This window comes from Mya arenaria, chromosome 12 (genome assembly GCF_026914265.1).
Source record: "Mya arenaria isolate MELC-2E11 chromosome 12, ASM2691426v1".
Classification (NCBI taxonomy): Eukaryota; Metazoa; Mollusca; class Bivalvia; order Myida; family Myidae; genus Mya; species Mya arenaria.
The window spans coordinates 53,424,479-53,444,241 of NC_069133.1; the positions used below are offsets into that span (position 1 = coordinate 53,424,479).

The 19,763-nt window shown below is 38.9% G+C and overlaps 1 protein-coding gene and 1 long non-coding RNA gene across 3 annotated transcripts in view; both read left to right on the forward strand.

Annotated features, from left to right (window-relative positions):
- Positions 1 to 6,365, forward strand: part of LOC128211237 (uncharacterized) — a 71,061-nt gene extending 64,696 nt beyond the window's left edge. Inside the window, exon 7 of one of the 2 annotated variants that reach the window (XM_052915789.1) lies at positions 4,939 to 6,365. The gene's annotated coding sequence lies outside the window, so the exon portion shown is untranslated. Of the gene's footprint in view, positions 1 to 382; positions 1,168 to 4,938 lie in introns of those variants that run through there. The other variant, XM_052915788.1, reaches the window with a different exon arrangement.
- A 4,911-nt stretch (positions 6,366 to 11,276) lies between these two features.
- On the forward strand, positions 11,277 to 12,434 carry LOC128211244 (uncharacterized). The gene is made up of 3 exons (XR_008257246.1): positions 11,277 to 11,612; positions 11,856 to 11,943; positions 12,155 to 12,434. It is a non-coding gene; the product is annotated as an uncharacterized LOC128211244 (long non-coding RNA).
- The last annotated feature ends 7,329 nt before the right edge of the window (positions 12,435 to 19,763 follow it).

Consider the following 19,763-nt stretch of genomic DNA (forward strand, 5'->3'; position numbering starts at 1 on the left):
TATCGCTCAACGTATCGGCACCGTGTTACACGGATTGGGCGTGATCCTGATTTGTGGGTAGGGCTATTGGGGAGGGGGAGGGGAGGAACCGGAATACCCGGAGGAAACCAAATCTGTCCCACTTAGTGACCATTATCCAAACTCAAAAGCAAATACACCAAGGCCGAATCCCGATCCAAGGAAGGGGTATAAAGATAATAATCAGTTATTTAAACAAGTCAAGTCAAATCATGTCATGCTCCCTGCGTTTACTCGACATGGCTATCATTACTTTTAACTGCATTGTATTAAGCTTAAATAAAACTAACTGTTTATAACAGCAATTGCTACTTTCACTTACTTATCATTCAAAAAAGTAAGTTTAGGCGTCTTGATTTTACAGAAAAGCCGCATCAGTGACAAAAAAGTCATTCGCATTAAAACAAAAGAAGGACATTATCAACGATTTATACAAACTAACCATCCGGTTGTTCAGATTGGAAACATCTTGTTGTAGTTCATGAACGTCGTCTTTGATGTAATCAGCATACCCTTTAACCACGTCTTCTGGCCGGGGACAGATTGGATTTGTAAACGGAGATGCACCACGACTTCCGCCACATGGTCGGCATTTGTCCGATGATAGACGCACTTTGAAGGTTTTCGACTGTACGGCGTACGCACAGCACACGAAGACAATAGCTGGAAACAGATAATAAATAATTACAGAAATAATCCTTGATTTTGTTAATAAGTGTTAACATTTAAATCAATTACATTATTTATTTTTATTTCAGCTAAATTACAATATTTTACAAAAATATTTTATATCTCATGCACACAAAAATGATATAACATTAGAATGAACGGCTTGCAAACCTTTTAAGCTGATCATTGTGTTGGAATAAAACATTAAACCTACATTTGGACAATATGCTATGTTATATACAGCAGCATCTTCTGATTTTCTATGACGTTTAAGGGTATTCCAGACTTTTCACAAAGGTCAATCAGACCCTTGTATGTTCCATTGGCTATCGAGCGGCCTGTTTTTGCATCGAACTACATTTAAATAGTGGAATACCAGACTACTTTCTCTTTAGCGACTTAACCAACCAATCAATGAGAAGATAAATATAAACCCGCTGTATATTCCAATGTGTCATGAAAAGATTTGCCTTCTATTGTTACTATTTGATACTGTTTAATTTGCTTTATTGTTTTAATTTGAACTGAATGCAATCTTGATTTCTTGACTAAAGTGTTTGTTTTATTTAATAGAAGTGTATTATAAGTAGATGTTTCATCGGCTGCGGTTTACGATATTGAATACATTCTACTTGATTTCTATAGAAACTATTTTGATCGGCGATTTACTTATACATGTATAAGGTAATACGTTTTTGTATTTTGTTGTCTTTCCAGAAATTTTACTTGCGTAGGAAATTAAATTCAACCATTTTGACATTCTGCGTACCGCATTATGCCAGTTGTTATGGGTAGTAAGTGGTACGCTTGCAGATATTTTTTTAATATATTATATTACTATTTGGTATGCAAAATGAATGTTTTTGGGATAATCCACTTCAGACGGAAGACTACAGAATTTTCAAGGCTTTGCGTTTGATATTAGTTGGATTTTTGTTAAAAACAAAGTAAATAAGACTTGACTAAGTTAGTCTATTTTAAATGTTGATACTAAGACTACATTGTAAGTAGTAAAAGCGATTTTCAAAACAAAACAATATATGTATATATATACAACAAACTATTTTCACTTACGGATTTGTTTCTCTCGCATTTCGTTAAAAATAAAACCATTATATAAACATCAAACACAAACTATGAATGTTTGTACTTGTCCCGGCTTATATCACGATTACCCTTATTTACACCAACAAACTCCAACAGACTATTTTTCATAAAATTTCTTGTTCATTCATTTGTTATTATAGAGACATAATGAAACTAACTAGACATACTTACTTTATAAACCCATCAAACTCAATAAATTTTATATATTACAGTGTTCCATCTGGGCATTTGATTTATCGCCACTTGACCCCTGGGATATATAGATAAGCGAGCTTTTGAACTTTTGATGAAGGATTCTTAAATAAAAATCATCATCATCATCATCATCATCATCATCATCATCATCATCATTATCATATCATCATCATCAGCAGCAGCAGCAGCATCGTTATCATCATCGTCGTCATCGTCATCATCATCAGCATCATCGTCATCATCATCATCGTCGTCATCATCATCATCATCATCATCATCATAATCATTTAGTAGATTTTTTGGTTTATGTTTTAAAAATAATAAGTAGTAAATTATTCAACTATTTTATTAAGCTTAAAGGGTACTTCAGCGGACGTTCAGCCTATCATGGTGCATTTTCGTACTAGGTATCTCAAAAAAACATATATAAAAGTAACAGTCACCAGATTGTGTTAACGAACGTAAGTACCTCAATGTTGACTTTTTATATCATCATCAATATGTTTCGGGGGGGGGGGGGGGGGTATACTATTTTTTATAAGATTGATATCTTTGCTCAAAAGAACCATCTCTAAAAACTGGTTCGTAAAGAAGCTATAACTCACTGCCCTATAAATCAGACGTTCTGACGATTCTGGGTCAGTTAATACAAGTAAGTTATTTTTTATCGAAAAACAACAACAACGAGTAACGCAGTGTAAGGGGGCATTCAGTTTTGTGGACAGGGAACTATTCAATTTCATTCATTCATCCCAGACTGCTTTTATCAGACTTGTAGATATGCATTTGCTGTTTTTGTACATTTGCGACAATTTATTTATTGATTAATCAATTTATTGTTTACCTGATATGTACAAGTTTTAAACTAAAACATTTAAATGTGTAAACTTTTATTCCAAAATAAAATTCGAGAAGTAGAACATAGAACAAACATATCGTTTTAGTAATATCAAAACGTTCAATAGATATCACACTAAAATACAAGTTCTGTTATCAAAAGGGATAACAATAAAATTACCTAAATAAAAGGACTAAAATACAAAATACAACTATCGGTAAATGAGCAATACAATTGTAAAAAGGCATTCAAAGCACAAAACAGAAATGCAGTTTGTAAAAGTACCTAAAACATCAAATATTAAGTAAATATATATAATTGCAAGCTCCGTGCTATATCTTTTTTATCAAAACATTGTATAAAAGACAAGTACACAATAAGTTATTAAATACATACTTGTGAGATCATATCACCTGAGAGTCACAGTAAATGCAATAGCAAACACATGAAACAGCGATGGATATTTACAATGAGTATCTTTAAAACTTGTTATATCTCTAAAGGAATTTTTTATGTCAATGTTTATAAGCTCAATGTGATATGCACTTAATTTTCCGAATTTAAATTGAAACGTTCTGACCAATGTTTTTCTTATTTTTGTTTCGAAGCCTCCGTTTGCATATTTTCCTCTCCTTGCCTTTCAGTCCCTTGCATTTTCTGTTTCGATTTTTCTTCCCCCCACGTCTATTTTTCTTGGTTCTGTTTTGCTTTCTTCTATTGCGTTTTTCCTCGGGACCTCTCTCCACATCTCGTCTGTTTTCGTTACCTGGACAGGATAGTTGTAACCCCTGGGAACAGCTGTTAAATGAACACTCACTGGCGATTTCACCGAGATCACTCATTGATGTGTTCAACTCTGTCATGATGTTTTTTCCGTATGTGAGTATCCTCAGAGCGTAGTCAATATGCTGTGTTTCGTCGCCAATCTGCGGTGTTTCGTCGTCAAGCTGCAGAACGCTTGAACAACTTGAGTCGCAAATGCGCTGGTCAATATTTCCAACATTCATCACTGTGATGAAGCTATAAAGTTTGCAAAGAATTCTGTGCACTTCAATTTGAACTCTTTTTAGTTCCTTTCCCGCTTTCCTTCCCGCTTTTCTGTACACCTTGTTTCGCGGCTGAGCTGAGAGGAAAAGAGTTGGTACCAGCCGAAGGTAACTCTTTAATACCAGAAATCGTGCATACGATTTATGTAACAACCCTTCCTGAAAGTGAAACATCATGCGAATTAACTAACGACTATTTACACTCCTAAAATGCGATTTCTTATGAGCACACAACGTCAATGGAAAACAGAAAATAGATAGCGTATAATGTAAGTAATATGTTTGGGATTTAATTTCTCTTATCAATAAATGTTGGGTTGCCACTGTTAATCTTTCTGTGCAAAATGAATTGACTAGGTGGTAGTTAAACCGGTTTTAAAAACAAGGTTTAATTTTAAAAACAAAAATATGACATGTTACTAAAGAGGTATAACTGACCAGTGGCGATTCCTGGAGAAGATGTCTTGCGCATGCCCAGTTGTTAATGTCTTCCAGCTCAGAAATAGTGATGGACGCAAAGCGTTGGTCAGCGTTATGATGCACATGCTGAAAGTAAGAAATTGGTTTGGTTTGTTATATTGCGTTTGAAATAAAGAAGTTTATTTCTAGATTGCATGCTTCCTACAAACTGCTTTTGCGTCTTCTCTGCTTTTTGACGAGTTGCATTGTAATAAATTAATAACTAGCAAGCTAGGCACCTCCATAAAAGTACAATCCGTTTTTTATCAATAACAATACAGTCGAACCCCGTTGGCTCGAGCGGGAATGCTAACCTTCAGTATAAAAAAAATCGGTTCTTTACATCAAGTTCGAGCCAACAAGGAAATCGAGCCAAGCGTGTTCGACCCAACGGGGTTCGACTGTATAGACATTATGTTGTTAAATCCAAAAGACACTGTGGTACGGCGAGTTAATATCGTCAGTTCTTGTATGAACTGGTTCATGCCTCACATTCTGCATGAAGAGCTGTGCTTGTAAACTGAAATAACCGAACATTTGAAAGTTTACCAGATCTTCGGAGGTCCTTGCAATAATGTTGTATACATCAGTTATATCTTCTTGCAGTCGTCCAATGAATGGGCCAACGATTTCGCCGACCCCTGGGAAGTGCCTCAGGTTTTGACAGACTACGGACGCCGAACCGCGGCACGGGCGGCATAATTCTCCATCCGCCTCTACGGAAAATATGCTACCCGTCACATTATCGAGGCACCATATGGTGATAAGAACACAGACGATTGGACCTGAAAATGAAGAAATAAATAATAATTTATATATTTATAGCTTTGATAATACAATGAGATGCATATACGGATTTTAGATGCATCTTTTATATTGGAGACAATTGCTATATATTTCATTCAGATAACTGAGACTTACAAGTACTCTTCATTTCTATCGGATTTGAAAACACTTTCGAACGATGCCATGTTTGTCTGTGATAGCTTATTTAAATGCGATAAATGAGAATTTTCAGTCGGCATTTCCTGACTTTGCATAAGGTTGGTACCTTTGAAAAGGAGCCTGCAATTAAATTGCTAACCCTACTCCTGATTGGACTGTACACCTATTTGTGGTCGTGGGAGACCCACCCCGCTGCAGGAAAACCAAATATAGACTAATATTGCCATCCATCCAATCGGGTATCACGACTGTTAAAACGAAAGTAGGATATTCCCATACCTAGAAAAGGCGATTTTATGTGTGTTTTTATTTAATTGCTGAACATGTGCACGCTTATGTTAAAATGCTATATACAAGTACTTGCAGTTTATACATTTAAACAATACCTCTACCCGCAAACATTTTTTAATATAGACATGAAAGCTTGCAATGTATAATGACCATAATAGATTGGATATGAGCTCGCTCTTTAAAGGTAAAACTTGTCAAGTTTACCTGTGGGAGTTAAATTTCGATAGCTGAATGTAATAATTTATTGAGCGGTTCGTTTTTTCTCTATTGAACTCTTTCTTGGATCTGGTGTAAATTTTTCGAAAATCAGATTGGTGTCAAAATACCCATATATTTTGCTTGACAATAATACATTGTAAAGCAATACATAAGTATGCATACAAACATGGTTTTACAAACATCGAATTAAACTAAAATTAATCTTTTCTTTTGAAGAAAAATCAAGGGCCTCCCACTTAATGTAAAAGGATGTGCATTTACTTTATCTGATAGTACAGCAAAATTCAGGTTCCCAATGAAAATATATTTTTTTTCACTCATTCCATGTTTCAGTAGTTGCATTATATTTAGATCAAGTAGATTAAGATAAAGTCAAGAGGTGAATGCGAAAAGGTTCTAAATGACATTAAATAAAAAAGATAGAACTTTTTCGCTTTTGCCCCTCGATTAGTGAACACTTTATCTATCTTCATCGAACACCATTACGTCAGGTTATAAGACTATATTTAAATCAGTTGAAATACGGGTACAACCATTGTAAACGTCAATTCATTTTGTCATAACGTGTCCAGTGTATGGTACACCATTGTAAACGTCAATTCATTTTGTCATAACGTGTCCAGTGTATGGTACAACCATTGTAAACGTCAATTCATTTTGTCATAACGTGTCCAGTGTATGCTGATGTTCGTAGAAATTATATACCACTATACTATTCAAAACATCCTAGTATGTCAAAGTTAATTCACATCTGGTAAAACTAGCAATGAATACAATCGAACCCCGTTGGCTCGAACCCCGTTGGCTCGAATTCCTCGTTGGCTCGAATTCCTCGTTGGCTCGAATTCCTCGTTGGCTCGAATTCCTCGTTGGCTCGAATTCCTCGTTGGCTCGAATTCCTCGTTGGCTCGAACTAGATGTAAAGGAATGATTTCCTTTAACTTGCCGCTTGGCTCGAATTTGCCGAGGCTCGAGGTAATTGCGCGGGTCCCTCGGAGATCGACCCAACGGGGTTCAACTGTAGTTAAAAGGCTTTTGAATTAAGAAATGACTTTGTTTTCCATATCATCTCTTTACATTTCTCTCACAATTGAGTTGTTTGTGTTCTACATATAAAATTATTATATTAAAGCTGCACTCTCACAGATTCGCAGTTTTGACAACTTTTTTATTTCTTGTTTTGGAATGAGCCAATTTTTGCGTTATTATCTACAAACTAGGGATACAAGACTACTGACAAAAGATCATATCGCAGATATTCATATTTCCGTTCGAAAATTGATGTTTTATGGCTTAAAGCTTTACAAACGGTTTACGAAAATTGCATAAAATATTTTTTTCACTTTCATATGAAAATCTGCGGCAGTCTTATATGACTGGTTTCCATGCATTTTCGCATAAACTTGCTCGTTCCAAGACAATAAATGAAAACATTGTCAAAGTTTTTATTTTTTATTTTGTGTTTCAACTTTATAACTAATTGTCATTTGTGTAAGTTGCCACACAAAGATGGTATATATCCTATGATGACACTGAATGTACATAAAATTATTGATTTGTACTGCAAATGGACATACAGATTTAGATTGATATAGACTTAAACTTAGCGCCAAAACGTATTCTGCACAAAACTTAAATCGCTTTTTATTTAGATAAAAAGTAATGATACAGATTTTATCGGATCAATATGGCATTCACTGATATGTTTTATTAGCTGTTATATCAGGGGTGTACTGTCTTCCCTGTTTATAAGCTGTATTAAAGGGACGCGTCGCGGACGTATCAATTTATTGTGCTTGCCGAATAGGTATTACCCGATAGCGAGGGTAAATAAGCTTACCCCCCCCCCCCCAATCAAGCAATAAACGCACCAAAATATAGTTGATTTCCCGTAAGAGAGGCTGAAGCCCACCCTGTTTGTTACCAGACATTCAAGTTGCAGCCGGTTTGCAAGAGGTTGGAACTCGGTACACAGACAAAGAAAAGGATAGTTTAAAAATATTGATATTTAGAAATATTGAAATATTTTTGTTTAGGAAACACGAACTCAAAGAGGACAATATATAAATGTGGTTAAAAATCATTAATATTTTTGAAAACCCTTTAATATCAAAATTAATAATATCGATGGTTTTATGTTTAATTCTTAGCATGTATCTTTCTATTGTGTGATCGAATGAAGTTAGGCAACGATAGCAGCTGGGATGTTGACTGTGACGGGTACCAGCGACGGCAGCAGCAGGGATGTTGGCTGTGACTGATGCCAGCGAAAGCAGCAGCTGGGATGTTGACAGTGACTGGTGCCAGCGAAAGCAGCAACTGGGATGTTGACTGTGGCTGGTGCCAGCGAAAGCAGCAGCGAGGATGTTGACTGTGACTGGTGTCAGCGACGACAGCAGCAGGGATTTTGGCTGTGACTGGTGCCAGCGACGGCAGCAGCTTGGATGTTGACTGTGACTGGTGCCAGCGACGGCAGCAGCTGGGATGTTGACTGTGACTGGTGCCAACGAAAGCAGCAGCTGGTATGTTGACTGTGACTGGTGCCAGCGAGAGCAGCAGCTGGGATGTTGACTGTGACTGATGCCAGCGAAAGCAGCAGCTTTGATATTGATTGTGGCTGGTGCCAACGACGGCAGCAGCAGGGGATGTTTACTGTGACTGGTGCCAGCGAAAGCAGCAGCTGGGGTGTTGATTGTGGCTGGTGCCATAGACGGCAACAGCTAGTATGTTGACTGTGACTGGTACTAGCGACGGAAGCAGCTGAGATGTTGACTGTGACTGGTGCCAGCGACGGCAGCTGCTGGTATGTTGACGGTAACTGGTGCCAGCGACGGCAGCAGCTGGTATGTTGACTGTGACTGGTGCCAGCGACGACAGCAGCTGGGATGTTGACTGTGACTGGTACCAGCGACGGCAGCAGCTGGGATGTTGACTGTGACTGGTGCCAGCGACGGCAGCAGCTGGGATGTTGACTGTACCTGGTGCCAGCGACGGCAGCAGCTGGGATGTTCACTATGACTGGTGCCAGCGACGGCAGCAGCTGGTATGTTGACTGTGACTGGTGCCAGCGACGGCAGCAGCTGGGATGTTGACTGTGACTGGTGCCAACGAAAGCAGCAGCTGGTATGTTGACTGTGACTGGTACCAGCGAGAGCAGCAGCTGGGATGTTGACTGTGACTGATGCCAGCGAAAGCAGCAGCTTTGATATTGATTGTGGCTGGTGCCAACGACGGCAGCAGCAGGGGATGTTTACTGTGACTGGTGCCAGCGAAAGCAGCAGCTGGGGTGTTGATTGTGGCTGGTGCCATAGACGGCAGCAGCTAGTATGTTGACTGTGACTGGTACTAGCGACGGAAGCAGCTGAGATGTTGACTGTGACTGGTGCCAGCGACGGCAGCTGCTGGTATGTTGACGGTAACTGGTGCCAGCGACGGCAGCAGCTGGTATGTTGACTGTGACTGGTGCCAGCGACGACAGCAGCTGGGATGTTGACTGTGACTGGTACCAGCGACGGCAGCAGCTGGGATGTTGACTGTGACTGGTGCCAGCGACGGCAGCAGCTGAGATGTTGACTGTGACTGGTGCCAGCGACGGCAGCAGCTGGGATGTTCACTATGACTGGTGCCAGCGAAAGCAGCAGCTGGGATGTTGACTGTGACTGGTGCCAAAAACGGCAGCAGCAGCTGGGATGTTGAGTGTGACTGGTGCCAACGAAAGCAGCAGCTGGGATGTTGACTGTGACTGGTGCCAACGAAAGCAGCAGCTTGGATTTTGACTGTGACTGTTGCCAACGAAAGCAGCAGCTGGGGTGTTGACTGACTGGTGCCAGCGACGGCAGCAGCTGGGATGTTGATTGTGACTGGTGCCAGCGACGGCAGCAGCTGGGATGTTGATTGTGGCTGGTGCCAGCGACGGCAGCAGCAGGGGATGTTGACTGTGACTGGTGCCAGCTAGAGCAGCAGCTGGGATGTTGTGGCTGGTGCCAGCGACGGTAGCAGCTGGGATGTTGACTGTGACTGGTGCCTACGACGGCAGCAGATGGGATGTTGACTTTGACTGGTACCAGCGACGGCAGCAGCTGGTATGTTGACTGTGACTGGTGCCAGCGACGGCAGCAGCTGGTATGTTGATTGTGACTGGTGCCCGCGACGGCAGCAGCTGGTATGTTGACTGTGGCTGGTGCCAGCGACGACAGCAGCAGGGATGTTGACTGTGACTGGTGCCAGCGACGACAGCAGCTGGAATGTTGACTCTGACTGGTGCCAGCGACGGCAGCAGCTTGGATGTTGACTGTGACTGGTGCCAGCGACAACAGCAGCAGGGATGTTGACTTGACTGTGACTGGTACCACCGACGACAGCAGCTTGGATGTTGATTGTGACTGGTGCCAGCGACAGAAGCAGCAGGGATGTTGACTGTGACTGGTGCCAGCGACGATAGCAGTTGGTATGTTGACTGTGACTGGTGCCAGTGACGGCAGCAGCTGGGATGTTGACTGTGACTGGTGACAGCGACAACAGCAGCAGGGATGTTGACTTGACTGTGACTGGTACCAGCGACGACAGCAGCTTGGATGTTGACTCTGACTGGTGCCAACGACGGCAGCAGCTGGTATGTAGACTGTGACTGGTACCAGCGACAGCAGCAGCTGGGATGTTGACCGTGACTGGTGCCAACGAAAGCAGCAGCTGAGATGTTGACTGTGACTGGTGCCAACGACGGCAGCAGCTGGGATGTTGACTGTGACTGGTGCCAACGAAAGCAGCAGCTGGGATGTTGACTGTGACTGGTGCCAACGAAAGCAGCAGCTGGGATGTTGACTGTGACTGGTGCCAACGAAAGCAGCAGCTGGGATGTTGACTGTGAATTTTGCCAGCGACGGCAGCAGCTGGGATGTTGACTGTGACTGGTGCCAGCGATGGCAGCAGCTGGATGAATGTTGATTGTGGCTGGTGCCAGCGACGACAGCAGCAGGGGATGTTTACTGTGACTGGTGCCAGCGAAAGCAGCAGCTGGGATGTTAAGGTTGGTGCAAGCGACGGCAGCAGCTGGGATGTTGACTGTGACTGGTGCCTACGACGGCAGCAGCTAGGATGTTGACTGTGACTGGTACCAGCGACGGCTGCAGCAGGGATGTTGACCGTGACTGGTGGAAGCGCCGGCAGCAGCTGGTATGTTGACTGTGACTGGTGCCAGCGACGGCAGCAGCTGGTATGTTGACTGTGACTGGTGCCAGCGACGGCAGCAGCTGGTATGTTGACTGTGGCTGGTGCCAGCGACGACAGCAGCAGGGATGTTGACTGTGACTGGTGCCAGCGACGGTAGCAGCTTGGATGTTTACTGTGACTGGTACCAGCGACGGCAGCAGCTGGGCTGTTGACTGTGACTGGTGCCAGCGACGACAGCAGTAGGGATGTTGACTGTGACTGGTACCAGCGATGACAGCAGCTGGGATGTTGACTGTGACTGGTGCCAGCGACAACAGCAGCAGGGATGTTGACTGTGACTGGTACCAGCGACGGCAGCAGCTGAGATGTTGACTGTGACTGTTGCCAACGAAAGCAGCAGCTGGGATGTTGATTGTGACTGGTGCATGTTGACTGTGACTGGTGCCAACGACGGCAGTAGCTGGGATGTTGACTGTGACTGGTGCCAACGAAAGCAGCAGCTGGGATGTTGACTGTGACTGGTGCATGTTGACTGTGACTGGTGCCAACGACGGCAGTAGCTGGGATGATGACTGTGACTGGTGCCACTGACAGCAGCAGCTGTTATGTTGACTGTGACTGGTACCAGTGACGGCAGCACGGAACTCGTTGAACAGGTCAGTCTTTTTTCGTGAACCTTTTTTATATGTATAACGTTTTGTATGTATTCAGATCAAGTACAAGTGTCTAATAAACCCTCTGTTCTGATCTGTTAATAAACAAGACTGTTGCTAAGTTACTACAAAGTGCAGCGTTACCTTACGTGTAGTGTTACTAATGATTATGTATTGTCACGTGTCAGAGGCAGGATGTCGCTTCAGTGGGTATTTCATACATGCATAAAACAAGGCTTTTTTCAGGGATCTCCCAGACCGCGTACAGTACTTAGACGTCATAAAGAGCCAGCAAACAGAAATGCCGACATTGGAGCTGAGCACCATGATAGCGGTAAGTATATTCTGTTAGTATTGTAGGACTATGCCCGTTACATCTAGAACCTGCGCGAAGAGTTATTCAATTCAAAACACAATTTCATAATGCATAATATATCATGGCAAGCTTTGCAATGTTAATAACATCCTTACTAAATAAATATACTTCTTTGTCAAAAGGTTCAATTTGGTGTCACACTTTTACTAATATACTGTAGTTTATTCAGGTTGGCCTCACCACATCAATTCAAAGGCAGATGGGGCCTGATTGGGGTTCTACCGCCTTGTGTCTTTTATCTTAGACGAGAGGCGGATTTAGTGTAGTTGGCTGTCGATTGCGGTGACTTGAAACACATTATTCAAGCAATCGACGCAACTCGACAAGCCCATTACCGCATGTTGGGCGCAGTACATGGGAGGAATTATGAAGACAGCCCAGCTCCCCCTAAACGGTTGGAGGGATTTATGGCGTCAGAATGTGATGAAAATTTTGTTTCGTTGTGAATTTGAGATATACCGTAATTGTTCTTGTTTTATTATGTGATGTGGTTGATTTCATAGTAAATTAATTAAGAAATAAATGTTTTAAAACTTCGTATTTCTCTTTCTTTCTGATTCCATTTTGTCTCTTGAAGAAATAACATGTCTGTAATAATAATAATAATAATAATAATAATAATAATAATAATAATAATAATAGTAATAATAATAATAATAATAATAATAATAATAATAGTAATAATAATAATAATAATAATAATAATAATAATAATAATAATAATAATAGTAATAATAATAATAATAATAATAGTAATAATAATAATAATAATAATAATAATAATGAATATATAAACTTCAAGATCTAGTTAATGATTTGGGGATGGTATTGCGGGATTGATGTCATTATCGGGGTATGAAGGCAGTTGGGGTGGTTAAAGTCTCTGAAGGACTCCAAGCGTACTTTAACCACCCCTGAAATGCCTTCATATCCCCGATAATGATATCAATCCCGCAATACATTACTTGTATTTATATAAATATAGTTCATGATTTCATTCGAGATTGTTAAAAAAACACTTTATTTCACTTAAGGAAACCTTATAGAAATCCTTTTTACACACTCTGTTAATAGAACGACCCGACCCTTACCGGAAACAGTTTATCAAATGACGTCACAATAACGCGGAAAAGATCAACCACTTGAAATCACTTTGAAACGTGAAATTGAAACACTAGCTTATGGTAACGAAACATTTAACATATCATAAATTTACATCTTCTAATATGTTGATGATTTGTACGGGACCTGCTGACACAATACAAACTAGAAATGTGTCCATAGGACACGGATGCCCCCACTTCGATTTTTTGTCACAGAAAATAAGCCATAATGATTATTCAGGATAATCTGCACATATATGGATAAGTTGAGTTGAGTTGGGTTTTACGGCATCGCAAGACTGTATAGGTTATATGGCGCCATTCAGGCAGGAAAAAACTTGTTGGATCCACATTGGACACATATTTTTCAAGAATTAGATTGGAAACATATATTTTTGAAGTATTTTTGGCAAAAAAGGGCCGTAACTCCTAAATGACTAAAGCGATTTCCATGACTATCGAACTTGATCAAGATATTATGGTCACAAACATGTGTTTAAAGTTTGGTGAGGATTGGACAAACAGTTTTCAAGAATTAGATTGGAAACATATATTTTTGAAGTATTTTTGGCAAAAGGGCCGTAACTCCTAACTGACTAAAGCGATTTCCATGACTATCGAACTTGATCAAGATATTATGGTCACAAACATGTGTTTAAAGTTTGGTGAGGATTGGACAAACAGTTTTCAAGAATTAGATCGGAAACAATCTTCGGGACGTACGTACGTACAGACAGACGTACGTACGGACAAGGGCAACCCTATATGCCGCCACTTTGTGGGGGCATAACAATAACAAGATAAACAATGTCCATGTATACATAGTGTTATGCGATGATTCGCGATCCTAACATAACCGAAGAAATTGCGTTCATCGGATGAAATCAGCAATTGCCGAAAGGCAGTTTATTTATGGAATGGAAGTTGCATAGTAAATAGTGTATAGTAGGTGGAATTTTGTTAAATCAGTTTACATCGTTTATAACGAATGGCTCTAATCAGATCAACATTTTGTTGAATGTACAAAGTAGGGGAACATTGATGTTTAAAATGTAAATGATTCTGATCATAATACACATGGCACAAAACACTCGGGTAATCATAACAACACGTGTAAACCAGAGAATAAAGATGCTTTTTTCTCCCACCTCAGATTATAAGTATCTCCCATGGTCGAGAGTGTAAGATAGGTTCATTCCGACCCGAGCGGAGGGTACCAATATTTAGAACGCTAATTAAGTATTTCTCGCTTCAAATGACACCATAAAACAGTTTTCACGCACCTTTGAAAATTATGGTTATAAGATCTATTTAAAGACCGATTTGACTATCAACATAATCTGAATCGCTGCGCGCATATCCATAACAACCACGATTGATCGCATATCCATACGCAATTATTTTCACTATAAGCACAAAAGAGTTCCAGCAAAAAATACATTTTTACTAAATTTTGTTTAACTGTTAATAAGTCAATACTTCTTGCATTGTTAGAATTAATGGTAAACTAGTATACAATTGATATCTTATACGTTGTAATATCATGCATGTATACATTTGATATGTTGCATTATGATTGTTGTATAATAAAATTTTACACTGAAACCGATTCAAATGTATTTTGTATTAAAAAAAATGTACTTCATGTGACTGTTGGGATGTAAGTTTATGGTTAAATAAATTGCTGTTGGTGCTGTTGACTTCCAAAATAACGTTTAATTCTGTAACGAATTTCAAGACAATTATTTAATAGAATGTAAAGTAATGGTCATGTTCTAAATTAAAACATTCGAGTTTCGCTAAGAATTTGGCATTGTGTTCTCCATTTTATTCGCAAGTAATAGTTCATACACTTTCATCGAATCCGGATGTTTCATCAATGGTGTACACAATTCGAAAGTATTCTTTCCATTTAAAACAATAGCATTTAATAGTATTTGCCGCCAACAGTTAAACCCTTATTATTAGCCAATTATATTGATATTTTCCTTGAATATGAAGGACGTAATTTCTTTTGTGATTTAATACCAAACAATGAAAAATTTGGTTATCAAGTAAATTTTATGATACTTCTAGGAAAATATTTCATTTTTAAATCAAAATGTGAAGGAAAAATACCAACACGTGCCATGTTTGTCCAATATCTCAATAAACGACTAAAAATAGAGAAAACAATAGCAACAATGAAGAATAAAATCAACACCTATAATAGACGATGGCAACAATTAGAACACTTATTATCTTAGTAAAACAGCTCCAGTATATAGTAGTATTGTAAAAGCGCATTTGAATGAAATATCCACCAAAGAACTGTACTTTATAAGATCCATTCTTTTAAAGCAAGTAGGTTTTTTAAAGTTAGTAGGTGTTTTTTTTTTTCATTTTTAAATTTAACATTTATATTAGGAACACTATTCCGAAACATCAAATACACACCACCTCTCCCATTTTTTTTATTTTTTTTGTCTACCTTTTTTATTTGAAAACAAGTCCCAAACGCTAATAGGAATTTTCAAACAAAGAGTTAGATCAATATTTATTTGTTCACATTGATATTATTTAGTATAACGGTTTGTATTAAATGGTATGCATATATAATTATGTCATTTATAAATGTTTGTATGAATGAACATTTGGGCAATAAAAAAAACAGAAACCCGAATTTCTTTTGTTTTTTTTTCTAACTCGGGCTACATGTCTACATCTCTTCACATTCATTTTGTTTGAACAGTTTATCAAACACATTTTTTCGCATGTATGTAGTCCACTCTCAGCCGATAATTCATATTGCGCCCTTCCCGACATGAAATGAACGTATTTACTATGGCTCATATAGTATATATCTTGCATAACATCGTGATTTTATGCCTGAAACGCTTAAGGCATATCTTAGTTGTTGTTGTCTATTGCAGATCATCATAAATGCTAATAACATTGGTTTGAATAATCTCGTTATTTTTATAGTCATTTTCTATGGTGGCATATAACTGCCGTACGATAACCAGTTTAAGTTCGCGAATTGTTTCGTGTTAACCATTTAATTTTCGCGAAACTCTTTCGGTAAGATAATATCATCAGACTAAAAACTGGCTTGATAGTGCCCAGAACTACCATCTGTTACCTTTTTAGCTGTACTGCATGAACTGGTTAACCAATTATTATGTTACTTATTAAGTGGAATTCGCAATTCATAACTAGATAACCAGTTACTGCTAGAAGCTAAAAGTGCATTTATAGCTAAGTGGTAACACAAATATTATCTAGTTAACCAGTTATAATGTTACTTATTAAGTTATTAGGCCACACCAAATTGATGTTTCTCTCCGCGTATTCACCGCTCCTTTTTTAGAGAATATAAAAAAAAAAAATTTGGGTGCGCACCTACATTTTGATCGCCAACAAGATTTTTTCACGAAATATTTTTTTAATAGGCTGAAAAATAATCAATTGTCATTTTTCTACGCTAGTTTACGTGTTTTTGTAAAGGGAATTTACCGATGCGATGGGTTTTTTTTATTCTGTATATCTATCGGTTTAGCATGGGTTTCAATAGATTCAAAATGGCGGCTTCCGGTATAAACAATGTGGCTCAAATTTTGGAAATTAAATCTTATTTTTGACAATAAATGTGTTTTTAGCATGCTTGAAGTCATAGTTCATTGTCTCATGCACTAAAGGATCATTTATTAAGCAATAAAGCAGGTGTATCTGAGACTAGTAGCTGTTATATTGTGTTGTTAGAGACTGTTAGAAATCGGAATGGTCAACTAAGTATTATTTTATTCAAGTCATAATACAAGCGACTGAAATTTAACCTTGTTACGACGATGCTGAAGATGACAGCTCAACTTAACAGGGACATGAGTAAACATGTATTAAGCTCATTTTTCACCAAATTCTGACAAAACTACTTACTATAGTACAGTTTTGAACAAATATCTTTTCACCAATAGCGATATAAACGCTGGTCTAGATTGACCAAACATAGGTAAACCTAAGTTTATCACCTTAAATTTTGTTTCCATTTGCAGCATAATCCGGGACAATAATGCACCAGTAAATTGCAACCGCTGCCCCCTACCCGGGAATACCGGTGACAGCGGGGGCAATGGGTCGTGTTTTTAGCTCCACTGGCCGAAGGCCATGGAGCTTATGTCGTCACAGATTGTCCGTCGTGAGTGCGTGCGTGCGTGCGTGCGTGCGTAAACTTTTACTTTAAACGACATCTCCTCTGAAACTGATAAGCGGATTTTGACAAAACTTCATAGGAATGTTCCTTTGGTGGTCCTTTACCAAAATTGCTCAAATGGTTCCGGTCCATTGCACAATATGGCCGCCAGAGCTAAAAATAGCAAAATCTTTAAACGACATCTCCTCTGAAACGGTTCGGTAGATTTTGATGAAACTTGACAGTAATGTTTCTTGGGTGGTCCTTTATTAAAATTGCTCAAATGGTTCTGGTCCATTGCACAATATGGCCGCCACAGCTAAAAATAGCAAAATCTTTAAACGACATCTCCTCTGAAACGGATAGGCAGATTTTGATGAAACTTGACAGAATTGTTCCTTGGGTGGTCATTAACCAAAATTGCTCAAATGGTTCCGGTCCGCTGCACAACATGGCTGCCAGGGCAAAAAAATAGAAAAACCTTTAAAGAACATCTTCTCAGAAACCGATGATCAGATTTTGATGAAACTTAACAGAAATGTTCCTTGGATGGTCCTTTATCAAATTTGCTTCAATGGTTTCGGTCCACTGCACAAGATGGCCCCCAGAGGTAAAAATAGAAAAACCTTTAAACGACTTCTCCTCAGAAACCGATGATCGTATTGCAATGAAACTTGACAGAAATGTTACTTGGGTAGTCATTAACCAAAATTTGTTAAATGGTTCCAGTCCACTGCACACCATGGCTGCCGGAGCTAAAAAATAAAAAAAACTTTATACGACTTGTCGTCGAAACCGATGACCTTTTTTCGATAAAACTTGACAGAAATGTTTGTTTGGTGCTCCTTTACTCAAATTGCCCAAATCATTTCGGTCCACTGCACAACATGGCAGCCAGAGCTATTAAAGTAAAATGTTTTTTTAAATAACTTCTCCTCAAAAATTGATGATTGTATTTCTATGAAACTTGACGAAAATGTTCGTTAGGTGGTCTTTGCTTGAACCTTTTGGCCAGTGGAGCACAGGCACTGATGTGCCTCTTGTTAACTTTCATGTGGCCCCGCATTGCCAAGTGAATGCAGTGGTTTTGCCTACACACTGAAAATACCTGGGAATGGGCCTTACCTAGGTATCCCGGGGTGGTGGTGGTTGGGGGGGGGGGGATCATTTGGCAGGGATTTTACAGCAGTAACTGAAATATAAAAAAAACTGTGATTTAATTTTTTGTCAGTAGTCTTATATTACTTTTGCAAAAAAAATGGCTCGTTCCAAGACAAAAAAAAGTTGTCAAAACGTTCAATCGGTGAGAGTGCAGCTTTGAGGGCAATTATACTGAACAATCTTTCTTATTTCTATTGATAATAAAGAAAAAATAATAATTTTAGCTCTTCGTTCGCCTCGGGTTTAATGAAAACTGACAAAATTGTATTTTATTTTTTTTTCGTTCGCTCGCTCCTTTTTTTGGGCAAAAATCCGAGGAACGAAACATTTATTTGGTGTGGCCTTAAGTGGAATTCGCAAACCATAACTAGTTAACCTGTTATTGTTGTATAGCTAAAAAAGGGTAATAGGTGGCAGTTCTGAGCACTTCACGCCTGTTTTAGTCTTATGATATTTATATGACCAAGAAAGTATCGCAGACGCTATCTTACGGCAGTAATGTGCCACCATAATTATCAGATTTGCGATCGTCTGCCGAGCTAAGTCACGAGACATAAAGTCAACTTATAATAGTCTTTGCTGGGCGCGTCTCGTTTGAAAGGACAATGGCCAATATACACGACTGGTAAACATCAGATCTAGGATTTTTATCATCCAGAGGATGGCTCGAAATTCCGCCCCCGATCCCGCCGGGGTCATGGCATGTATGCCTCCATCACTTAAACTAAATATGTTCATTAGTTACAAATTCTTAACCTGATTCAACATTATCTTAGCTTCATAAAATACTATCTTTGATGTATCTTTATTTTGGGAAACTTTTTGATTTTGTGTTTGTTTGTTTTTCTGTTTAAAAAAATCAGTATTTTCCCACAGGATGTCGAGGAATCAATTTTGAATGGAGTAAAAAGTAGTCATGGGTCGAAGTTGAATATAATAATTGAAAGTAATGATTTACCACTGGCACCGGATTTTAAACTATATTATTAATCTTTTTTAATAAACAAAAAATATCTTATCATTCCAAACTAAAACTGATGTTGAATCCGGTTAAGAATTTGTATCTCATGAACATATTTTGTTTTTGTGATGTACTAGCCTGCATGTGGTTCAAGATATTTATGACACTAAGAATGAGCACATTTGGTTGGGATACCTATATTTTATGGATTTATATGTTACTGATTAACTCATTGGAACAATATTGACTTATGCTACACTTTTGAAGCATAGCAATCAATTTAATCTTAACTGATAACCCCGGCGTGAATAACGTTTACCAATGCACATGCATAAGAATCCGTGTTTAAATTTGCAGTGCAAGGGGAACAAAAGATGATAAAAGA